Source organism: Protopterus annectens, chromosome 5.part0, assembly GCF_019279795.1.
Source record: "Protopterus annectens isolate FY-2018-M chromosome 5.part0, PAN1.0, whole genome shotgun sequence".
In the NCBI taxonomy this organism is placed as follows: domain Eukaryota; kingdom Metazoa; phylum Chordata; order Ceratodontiformes; family Protopteridae; genus Protopterus; species Protopterus annectens.
In genome coordinates this window covers 613329617-613342428 of record NC_056735.1, presented here as the reverse complement: position 1 = coordinate 613342428, position 12812 = coordinate 613329617, and positions in this window count along the sequence as shown.

The following is a 12812-nucleotide window of genomic DNA, read 5'->3' as shown; positions in this document are numbered from 1 at the left end:
TTGCTTATGTTGAGTTTTTGATTGATGGTGTTTATGAAGTTGAGTAATGCAGTATTAGTGCTGTGGTTTGGCCTAAATCCATGGTGAGTGGGAGAAAATAGCTTTTGCCAAGGATATGTTTAAGCAGTTACATTTGGATACATTTCTCCAGGATTTCAGACAAAGAGAGAGTATGACTATGAGCCTATAGATGGAGAGTTCAGTGAAGTTTCCTCTTTCTTGAAGAGACAAGCTATAAGGATTTCTTCCACAGCAAGGGAATATAAGATTCTTGGATAGATCTGTTTCCGAGAATAGAGACAGGATAAACTATGGCTTCAGCAAGTGAAGGGGAGGAGGGTCATATTTAGTTAGTGTGGGGAAACGGCTCCTTCACTTTTAATTTTGTTTTAATGTAAAGCTTGTTTTGCAGAGGTGAAGATGCAGCTAAGGAGTGTTGAAAGGAGTGGATGTAGGAAGTGTTACGCAGGCATGGGGATAGATGTGTGAAATATGTTCACATAAAGCAGGAAAAATCCATTGACCCAACAAGCTATAGACCAATAACAATACTGCCTCACCTTTCAAAGGTTCTAGAAAGATGTATTCATATTCAGCTTAACTATGTTACAGTGAACAAACTTCTCACTCACCCACAGCATGGCTTTAAACCTATCCACAGTGCCTTCACTGCCCTGCTGAATTTCACTGGTATAATTAATAAGTACATAAACTCTAGTTATCTAACCTCTGCAATATTTTTTGATTTGACATCAACCACCAAATGCTTCTAAACAAACTGTCTTCCCAAGACTGTCAGACTCCTCACTATACTGGTTTCATAGTAATTATCAAATATGGCACAAACTGTCAAACAGCAAAATAACTTTTCTTCCTTCTTACTTTCTTCCTTCATCTCAGTGCCTTTCAGTGTTCTCCAAGGAGCCATACAAGGCCCACAGCTGTTCACCTTGTTTACAAATGACCGACATACAGTTGGCAAACATGCCACCATAATGCAATATGTCATTGACTCGACTCTAATCTGTGAAGGCAAGACACTATACTCACTTGCTCCAAGAATTCACCCAAGAATTATTCTCTTTTCTTCTATCAAATCCTGGTTGGATCTCTCTCAACTCCTTTTACACTCCAAAGTGGTGAACTTATTACTACTCTCTCCCCACAAAATGTCTGCACATAAAGACCTTTTCACAATAACAACAGCCAACAATACTAAGACAGAAGTGGTTTCACATACCAACCTATTGGGTGTGACCATTGACAAAGTTCAATCTTCACCTGCAACAAGTTATAAAAAAAAATCACTAGAAGCCAGGTTTTGTACAGCAATGCTGGTGCACTTCCCATACACACACACACACACACACACACACACACACACACACACACACACACACATACGAATGTGTGTCTGTACATTATATATCTATATCAATCTATGTTTCTATATGTACATATACACACACACACACACAGACACACGCACACACATATATATATATATATATATATATATATATATATATATATATATATATATATATATATATATATATATATAAAATGTATATATGGGAATGAGTTTAGAATAGAAGGAGGCTGTACAGAATATTATGGCCACTGTCAAGGTAAATGACTTGTGTACACAAACTTTGAATGATATCAGGATTTTGGTAGAGGAAAAGGTAGTTTCAGAAAAATCTTTTGTCAGATGTTATAAAACAAATTAAGTACCACTGGAGGTTCCTGGTTGTAGCCCACAGTGGTTACACTGACTGCGTGAACCTCTGATTAGAAACAGGGAAGAGGTGGTGGTCTTGGAAGTTTGACTCAGGGAAGAGGAGAGCTGTAGTTAACAGTAATACTGAAGATGAGACTGAGGAGCCACCCTGAAGCAATAGGAGGTGCAACTGTTTGAAAGTTGTCATACAGTTAACAACATGCTGCATATTACAGATTTATTGCAAGATTAAGAAATTGGAACAATGTTGCCATTTCATGACAGATGTGAAGTTGACTGACTTTAATGCAGTAGCAGAATTTTTCAATGACAGGGTGTAAAACATTGAACTTGCCAGGAAAACTGCAAACGTTCTTGAGGTCTTAAGGATGTAAAATAATATGTATGTATGTCTAAATATATATATATATATATATATATATATATATATATATATATATATATATATGGGTCTATATTACAAGACCAATGGAGCAGAACCTCGAACACCTAAATAGTGAAATATACGGAATCTCGAAGTGCTGTCAGATCACGGTACAGTGAAGATTGGAATATTTGCCCTTTCCTTACTGTAGTGTGATCTCAGAGTTGGAATATATATTTAGCGAGGGGTGTGGGGGTTGCAGCCCCCACAATAGCAAGTTCGAGGTTCCGTTTCTTTCGCTCTTTAGGCATTCGCGGCTTTGATTTTTCGGTCTTTTAATATAGACCATATATATATATATATATATATATATATATATATATATATATATATATCATCATCATCTTCTTTCGGCTGTTCCTGTTAGGGGTCGCCACAGCAGATCACCTGTTTCCATTTCTTCCTGTCCTCTGCATCTTGCTCTGTCACACCAACCACCTGCATGTCCCCTGTCACCACATCCATAAACCTTATACCTTATCTTAGGCCTTCCTCTTTTCCTGTTACCTGGTAGCTTCATCCTTAGCATCTTTTCCCAATATACTCAGCATCCCTCCTCAGCACATGTCCAAACCAACGTAATCTTGCCTCTCTGGCTTTGTCTCCAAACCTTCCAACCTGGGCTGACCCTCTAATATACTTATTCCTAATCCTGTCCACCCTCGTCACACCCAGTGCAAATCTTAACATCTTTAACTCTGCCACATCTATCTCAAACTCCTGCCTTTGTGTCAATGCCACTGTCTCCAACCCATATAACATAGCTGGTCTCACTACCCTCTTGTAGACCTTCCGTTTCTCTCTTACAGGTACTCGTCTGTCACAAATCCCTCCTGACACTCTTCTCCACCCACTCCACCCTGCCTGTACCCTCTTCTTTACATCTCTTCCACACTCACCGTTACTCTTAACTACTGACCCCAAGTATTTAAACTCATCCACCTTCACCACCTCTACTCCTTGCATTCTCACCATTCCTCTATCCTCCCTCTCATTCACACACATATATTCTGTCTTAGTCCTGCTGACCTTCATTCCTCTTCTCTCTAGAGCATATCTTCATCTCTCCAGGGTGTCCCCCACCTGTTCCCTATTCTCACTACAGATCAGAATGTCATCTGCAAACATCATAGTCCATGGGAACTCCAGTCTGATCTCGTCTGTCAACCTGTCCATCACCATTGCAAATAAGAAAGGGCTCAGAGCTGATCCTTGATGTAACCCCACCAACACCTTATATATATATATATATATATATATATATATATATATATATATATATATATATATATATATATATATATATATATATATATATATATATATATATATATATATATATATATATATATATATATATATATATATATATATATACATATATACATATATATATATATATATATATATATATATATATATATATATATATATATATACTTTTAAATTTCAAAATCTCAAAACCTCAAACCTCTAAATCTCGATGTTCAGAAGTTCAAAGTTTTGGAATCTCAAAATTATTATGTTTTATAGGAGATTTGTAGATGATCTCTTTCTTTTATGGAGAGGGACAAAAAGTCAGTTATATGCATTCTTAGAATCCATTAATAACTCTATAGAATTTCTTAACTTAACCATGAATTGTTCTACTGATGGTATCAGTTTTTTGGATGTTTATGTAGAGTAAGACAGTACAGGCAAGATTAGCACAAGAATGTACAGAAAGACCTGCCATGCAAACAAATTATTAAGTAGAGATAGTATGCATCCCAATTTTATATTCAGAAATGTAGCACAAAACCAGTTCCTAAGGGCGTCAAGATTAAGTGTAAAAAACGAAGAATATGAGAAACAACTAATTTTGACAGGAAAAGAATTGCTAGATAGAGGCTATGATAACAGAATGGTAACTAAAAACATGGAAGATGTGATGAGTAAAAGAGAGAATAAGGCTAAACCATATTTCTCAAAACAATTATTGAATGGGAAAGAGAAAGTAACTCACAAGAATGTAACGATGTGTTTAAATTATTCAAGAGATGTTGGGCTGTACACTAATATTATAAATGAACATTGGAATATATTAACATCAGATTGTAAAATGAAAGCGATAGTAGGCACAAAGCCACAATTTATATTTAAAAATAAGAAGAATTTAAAAAGAAGGCTCTGTATTGACAGAGAACTGAAAGGTAGAGAAAATGATTTGTAATGATTCACAATTTAAACACCCTGACACAGAAATGTGATACAGCACATGTAGTATATCTGGCTATCTGCCAGGCATGTCACAAATTTTATGTAGGGAAAACAGATTATCCTTTAAAAGATAGGATAAGAGAACACCTATATCACATTAAGAAAAGAAGTAGTTTTAATGCACTAGCGAAGCATGTGTCAGTTACCAATGAACAACATGTTTTTAAATTTGTTGTCTTATGTAGAACATTCACTGATATAAGAGGGGGTGATATAAAAGCAAGGACTGAGGAAAAAGAAGCTGAATGGATTATTAGGTTAAGGGCTAGTTCAGGGCATGGACTGAATGATTCTGTTCCTATATGACCAATATTAAAAAAGAGACCATTGAATAGGTGAATGTTGAATTTTTTAGAACTTTACATATGCTTTTAACATATATTTTTTATATTTTTATACTATATAAGTTTAGAATTTGTAAGAGTGGATCAAGAAAGTAACACTTAGAATGTGTATATATGCCTTTAAAATGGTTAAGCAGAGTCATGTGACTGACTTTAAGTGTTATATAAGGTGTGTGTATTTTAATGGTTGTTATACACCTGAAGAAGCTGTTTGTGAAAGTGCTTGTGTACCAATAAAACTGTGTTGCAGCCGAGTGGAATCCAGATCTTTGTTCTGTGGTTGGAGAAATTTGAGTATACACCTTATTAAGCTGAGGTTGCTGTTTTGGCGTATATTTTTTTAGTAAACTGAAGCTGCTGTTCTGAAGCCTCACCTTTGCAGTTCATGGACTTTGTGTTTACTTTGTGGATACTCTGGAATACTTTTATGCAAAGGTGCCTGTAACATTGGGTGGTTTGTATCATTTAGAAGTTTCTACATTTTTTACCCAAAAGTTCAGGAGTTATGGCTACTGAAATGGATAACATAGAACTTGAATATACACCGGGCTTAAAACTGAAATGGACTGAAAACAACTTAGAATTATTTTTATCCAAGGTGAGTGAAGAAGAAAATCCACTTTTGAAAAGTGATATGGTCATTGAAGGGACAGAACATTCTAATATAGATTTTCTGGCCATGAGAAGTGATATTTTCTCATTAGAAAAAGATTTCTATAAACTAAAACTGATACAATATGAGAAGTTTCATTTAGAAGCTTGTTTAACAGAACGTGTTATACCTCGAGGTTTAAGAGTGCTCAAAATGCCTGCACAGACTGAGTGTGACTCCATATTGCTAAGTGAATGGCAACAACTAAATATAAACACTAGCTTGGGGTATTTAAAGCTGCTAGTAGTGGCAGCAGAGAGAGAAATGATAAAAACTAACGGCAGTATAAAGAAAAAATATACTGACATATGTAAAACTTATCCTACAGAAGCACTGTTTAACCTATGACTGATATGGTTGAGAATCTGACAGTATATGCCAGAAAGCTTCTACAAATTAAATTAAAGAAGCTTTGTAGAGATTGGAAGGATTTCTCATTGGGCCATATCTTCACTTGGCCATGAGATGTATAAGACCATAATAGTATGGTGCCTAATATTGATTCAATGCCCCAACAAGTAAATGAGAGAATTCAGTTTGTACAAAATTCGACTTCTAGAGAGATACCGATTGGTCAAGTGGAAGCAGACGGGCATGGTCGTGATGACGAGCATGGTTGTGATGATGATAGAGCAAACGCCCTGAAGTCTGATGTTTCGAATGCACTGGTGACATCTAACCTTGGAGCAAGGAAGAAGACGTTTCAAGTAAGCACAGAAATACATCGCAAAGCAGAAAATGAAACCTCCAACATTAAAAACGCATCAGCACATCCAACTTGTTCTTTTTTAAAAGGAACTGGTCTTTTAGGCTTGTATTTTTCTCTGCCTATAAGGGAGAGATCTATGAGCAGGAATGGGAGAGGCGGACCGCGACAACAACAGAGGGGGAGAAGTATAATGAGAAACAAGAGAAAACTCGACGAAGGTCCGGTGAGTCCATTTACAATAAAAAAGGCCTTCCAACAAGTAAGACATTAATTGTAAATTTATCAGATTATGGTTTAACACATTCTGAATCAAACGTGTTAGAAAAGGGGTTATCTTTTATACCGGCTATGGACATGAACATCACTGATATTATTTTCGATTTGAAACTGTTTACCCATAACTTGACTTTGAAAACATTATTTGGTAATGAGCAGAAAGAGTCTGATGCTACATTCAGGAAACCGAGTCTTTTTGTACCAAAACAAAATGCTTTAATCAATGCATTTGAGCAAACTTGTATTTCTGATATGTATAAAATGTATTATGAGCAGAAACAACTTAAGGAAAGTGGCAAATGGCATAGTTTAAGTAAAGAAGAATTTAAAGCTATGCATGATTTAGAGAGTAATAACCAGATAACTATTAGGCCAGCAGACAAGGGAGGGCAAATGGTGGTTATGAATAGAGTAGATTACAATGGTTTGATGCTAGAAATGCTGGATAATACTGACTTCTATCAAAAAATTACATCCATACAAAGTAAAAATATGATATCAAGGGTAGAAAGAGAAATTAGACACCTTAAGGAACTAGAGCTTTGTGATGATAATATGGTCAAATATTTAGTAGTTACAGATCCAACTATTCCAAAGATACAGGGGTTGCCTAAACTCCATAAAAATTCCATCAGACCCCCAATGAGACCAAATTGGTGTACTGAACCGGCTTCAATATTCATTGAGAAAAATTTGAAGGCCCTGATATACAAATCAAAGTATATCTTGAAAGATACAGAGCATTTTCTCAGAGATTTATATGAATTTACTAATGAAACAAATGTATCAGAACAGTACTTTTTCGTTACATTAGATGTAGTATCGCTGTTTACAGTCATACCAAATCCAGTTGGTATTAGAAATGTGATACATCTATTAGAGATGAATAAGGAATTTGGAAGTAGAACCATAGGAATATTACAAAGACTGTTAAAAATAGTGCTTGAAAATAACATTTTTGTATTTAGGGAAGATATGTATTGGCAAAAGAATGGAGTGGCAATGGGCACTCCTTGTGCTAATAGTTATGCCAATGCTGTTATGTCCAAATGGGAAATGGAAAATGTTATAAAAGGAAAATTTGATAAAATGATTATGTTTTATAGGAGATTTGTAGATGATCTCTTTCTTTTATGGAGAGGGACAGAAAGTCAGTTATATGAATTCTTAGAATCCATTAATAACTCTACAGAATTTCTTAACTTTACCATGAATTGTTCTACTGATGGTATCAGTTTTTTGGATGTTTATGTAGAGAAAGATAATACAGGCAAGATTAGCATAAGAATGTACCGAAAGACCTGCCGTGCAAACAAATTATTAAGTAGAGATAGTATGCATCCCAATTTTATATTCAGAAATGTAGCACAAAACCAGTTCCTAAGTGCGTCAAGATTAAGTGTAAAAAACGAAGAATATGAGAAACAACTAATTTTGACAGGAAAAGAATTACTAGATAGAGGCTATGATAACAGAATGGTAACTAAAAACATGGAAGATGTGATGAGTAAAAGAGAGAATAAGGCTAAACCATATTTCTCAAAACAATTAGTGAATGGGAAAGAGAAAGTGACTCACAAGAATGTAACGATGTGTTTAAATTATTCAAGAGATGTTGGGCTGTACACTAATATTATAAATGAACATTTGAATATATTAACATCAGATTGTAAAATGAAAGAGTTAGTAGGCACAAAGCCACAATTTAGCTTTAAAAATAAGAAGAATTTAAAAAGAAGGCTCTGTATAGACAGAGAACTGAAAGGTAGAAAAAATGAAAAGGGCACTAGACCATGTGGCAAGTGCAACTTTTGTAGTTTTATTTGTAATGAGTCACAATTTAAACACCCTGACACAGGGGAGACGTTTTATCTGCGAACCTATGCGAAATGTGATACAGCACATGTAGTATATCTGGCTATCTGCCAGGCATGTCACAAATTTTATGTAGGGAAAACAGATCGTTTTTTAAAAGATAGGATAAGAGAACACCTATATCACATTAAGAAAAGAAGTAGTTTTAATGCACTAGCAAAGCATGTGTCAGTTACCAATGAACAACATGTTTTTAAATTTGTTGTCTTATGTAGAACATTCACTGATATAAGAGGGGGTGATATAAAAGCAAGGACTGAGGAAAAAGAAGCTGAATGGATTATTAGGTTAAGGGCTAGTTCAGGGCATGGACTGAATGATTCTGTTCCTATATGACCAATATTAAAAAAGAGACCATTGAATAGGTGAATGTTGAATTTTTTAGAACTTTACGTATGCTTTTAACATATATTTTTTTTATATTTTTTATACTATATAAGTTTAGAATTTGTAAGAGTGGATCAAGAAAGTAACACTTAGAATGTGTATATATGCCTTTAAAAATGGTTAAGCAGAGTCATGTGACTGACTTTAAGTGTTATATAAGGTGTGTGTATTTTAATGGTTGTTATACACCTGAAGAAGCTGTTTGTGAAAGTGCTTGTGTACCAATAAAACTGTGTTGCAGCCGAGTGGAATCCAGATCTTTGTTCTGTGGTTGGAGAAATTTGAGTATACACCTTTTTAAGCTGGGGTTGCTGTTTTGGCGTATATTTTTTTAGTAAACTGAAGCTGCTGTTCTGAAGCCTCACCTTTGCAGTTCATGGACTTTGTGTTTACTTTGTGGATACTCTGGAATACTTTTATGCAAAGGTGCCTGTAACATTGGGTGGTTTGTATCATTTAGAAGTTTCTACATTTTTTACCCAAAAGTTCAGGAGTTATGGCTACTGAAATGGATAACATAGAACTTGAATATACACCGGGCTTAAAACTGAAATGGACTGAAAACAACTTAGAATTATTTTTATCCAAGGTGAGTGAAGAAGAAAATCCACTTTTGAAAAGTGATATGGTCATTGAAGGGACAGAACATTCTAATATAGATTTTCTGGCCATGAGAAGTGATATTTTCTCATTAGAAAAAGATTTCTATAAACTAAAACTGATACAATATGAGAAGTTTCATTTAGAAGCTTGTTTAACAGAACGTGTTATACCTCGAAGTTTAAGAGTGCTCAAAATGCCTGCACAGACTGAGTGTGACTCCATATTGCTAAGTGAATGGCAACAACTAAATATAAACACTAGCTTGGGGTATTTAAAGCTGCTAGTAGTGGCAGAGAGAGAAATGATAAAACTAACGGCAGTATAAAGAAAAATATACTGACATATGTAAAACTTATCCTACAGAAGCACTGTTTAACCTATGACTGATATGGTTGAGAATCTGACAGTATATGCCAGAAAGCTTCTACAAATTAAATTAAAGAAGCTTTGTAGAGATTGGAAGGATTTCTCATTGGGCCATATCTTCACTTGGCCATGAGATGTATAAGACCATAATAGTATGGTGCCTAATATTGATTCAATGCCCCAACAAGTAAATGAGAGAATTCAGTTTGTACAAAATTCGACTTCTAGAGAGATACCGATTGGTCAAGTGGAAGCAGACGGGCGTGGTCATGATGACGAGCGTGGTTGTGATGATGATAGAGCAAACGCCCTGAAGTCTGATGTTTCGAATGCACTGGTGACATCTAACCTTGGAGCAAGGAAGAAGACGTTTCAAGTAAGCACAGAAATACATCGCAAAGCAGAAACTGAAACCTCCAACATTAAAAATGCATCAGCACATCCAACTTGTTCTTTTTTAAAAGCAACTGGTCTTTTAGGCTTGTATTTTCCTCTGCCTATAAGGGAGAGATCTATGAGCAGGAATGGGAGAGGCGGACCGCGACAACAACAGAGGGGGAGAAGTATAATGAGAAACAAGAGAAAACTCGACGAAGGTCCGGTGAGTCCATTTACAATAAAAAAGGCCTTCCAACAAGTAAGACATTAATTGTAAATTTATCAGATTATGGTTTAACACATTCTGAATCAAACGTGTTAGAAAAGGGGTTATCTTTTATACCGGCTATGGACATGAACATCACTGATATTATTTCCGATTTGAAACTGTTTACCCGTAACTTGACTTTGAAAACATTATTTGGTAATGAGCAGAAAGAGTCTGATGCTACATTCAGGAAACTGAGTCTTTTTGTACCAAAACAAAATGCTTTAATCAATGCATTTGAGCAAACTTGTATTTCTGATATGTATAAAATGTATTATGAGCGGAAACAACTTAAGGAAAGTGTCAAATGGCATAATTTAAGTAAAGAAGAATTTAAAGCTATGCATGATTTAGAGAGTAATAACCAGATAACTATTAGGCCAGCAGACAAGGGAGGGCAAACGGTGGTTATGAATAGAGTTGATTATAATAGTTTGATGCTAGAAATGCTGGATAATACTGACTTCTATCAAAAAATTACATCCATACAAAGTAAAAATATGATATCAAGGGTAGAAAAAGAAATCAGACACCTTGGGGAACTAGAGCTTTGTGATGATAATATGGTCAAATATTTAGTAGTTACAGATCCAACTATTCCAAAGATTCAGGGGTTGCTTAAACTCCATAAAAATTCCATCAGACCCCCAATGAGACCAATAGTAGCCGGAAAAAATTGGTGTACTGAACCGGCTTCAATATTCATTGAGAAAAATTTGAAGGCCCTGATATACAAATCAAAGTATATCTTGAAAGATACAGAGCATTTTCTCAGAGATTTATATGAATTTACTAATGAAACAAATGTATCAGAACAGTACTTTTTTGTTACATTAGATGTAGTATCGCTGTTTACAGTTATACCAAATCCAGTTGGTATTAGAAATGTGATACATCTATTAGAGATGAATAAGGAATTTGGAAGTAGAACCATAGGAATATTACAAAGACTGTTAAAAATAGTGCTTGAAAATAACATTTTGTATTTAGGAAGATATGTATTGGCAAAAGAATGGAGTGGCAATGGGCACTCCTTGTGCTAATAGTTATGCCAATGCTGTTATGTCCAAATGGGAAATGGAAAATGTTATAAAAGGAAAATTTGATAAAATGATTATGTTTTATAGGAGATTTGTAGATGATCTCTTTCTTTTATGGAGAGGGACAGAAAGTCAGTTATATGAATTCTTAGAATCCATTAATAACTCTACAGAATTTCTTAACTTTACCATGAATTGTTCTACTGATGGTATCAGTTTTTTGGATGTTTATGTAGAGAAAGATAATACAGGCAAGATTAGCATAAGAATGTACCGAAAGACCTGCCGTGCAAACAAATTATTAAGTAGAGATAGTATGCATCCCAATTTTATATTCAGAAATGTAGCACAAAACCAGTTCCTAAGGGCGTCAAGATTAAGTGTAAAAAACGAAGAATATGAGAAACAACTAATTTTGACAGGAAAAGAATTACTAGATAGAGGCTATGATAACAGAATGGTAACTAAAAACATGGAAGATGTGATGAGTAAAAGAGAGAATAAGGCTAAACCATATTTCTCAAAACAATTAGTGAATGGGAAAGAGAAAGTGACTCACAAGAATGTAACGATGTGTTTAAATTATTCAAGAGATGTTGGGCTGTACACTAATATTATAAATGAACATTTGAATATATTAACATCAGATTGTAAAATGAAAGAGTTAGTAGGCACAAAGCCACAATTTAGCTTTAAAAATAAGAAGAATTTAAAAAGAAGGCTCTGTATAGACAGAGAACTGAAAGGTAGAGAAAATGAAAAGGGCACTAGACCATGTGGCAAGTGCAACTTTTGTAGTTTTATTTGTAATGATTCACAATTTAAACACCCTGACACAGGGGAGACGTTTTATCTGCGAACCTATGCGAAATGTGATACAGCACATGTAGTATATATGGCTATCTGCCAGGCATGTCACAAATTTTATGTAGGGAAAACAGATCGTTTTTTAAAAGATAGGATAAGAGAACACCTATATCACATTAAGAAAAGAAGTAGTTTTAATGCACTAGCAAAGCATGTGTCAGTTACCAATGAACAACATGTTTTTAAATTTGTTGTCTTATGTAGAACATTCACTGATATAAGAGGGGGTGATATAAAAGCAAGGACTGAGGAAAAAGAAGCTGAATGGATTATTAGGTTAAGGGCTAGTTCAGGGCATGGACTGAATGATTCTGTTCCTATATGACCAATATTAAAAAAGAGACCATTGAATAGGTGAATGTTGAATTTTTTAGAACTTTACGTATGCTTTTAACATATATTTTTTATATTTTTTATACTATATAAGTTTAGAATTTGTAAGAGTGGATCAAGAAAGTAACACTTAGAATGTGTATATATGCCTTTAAAAATGGTTAAGCAGAGTCATGTGACTGACTTTAAGTGTTATATAAGGTGTGTGTATTTTAATGGTTGTTATACACCTGAAGAAGCTGTTTGTGAAAGTGCTTGTGTACCAATAAAACTGTGTTGCAGCCGAG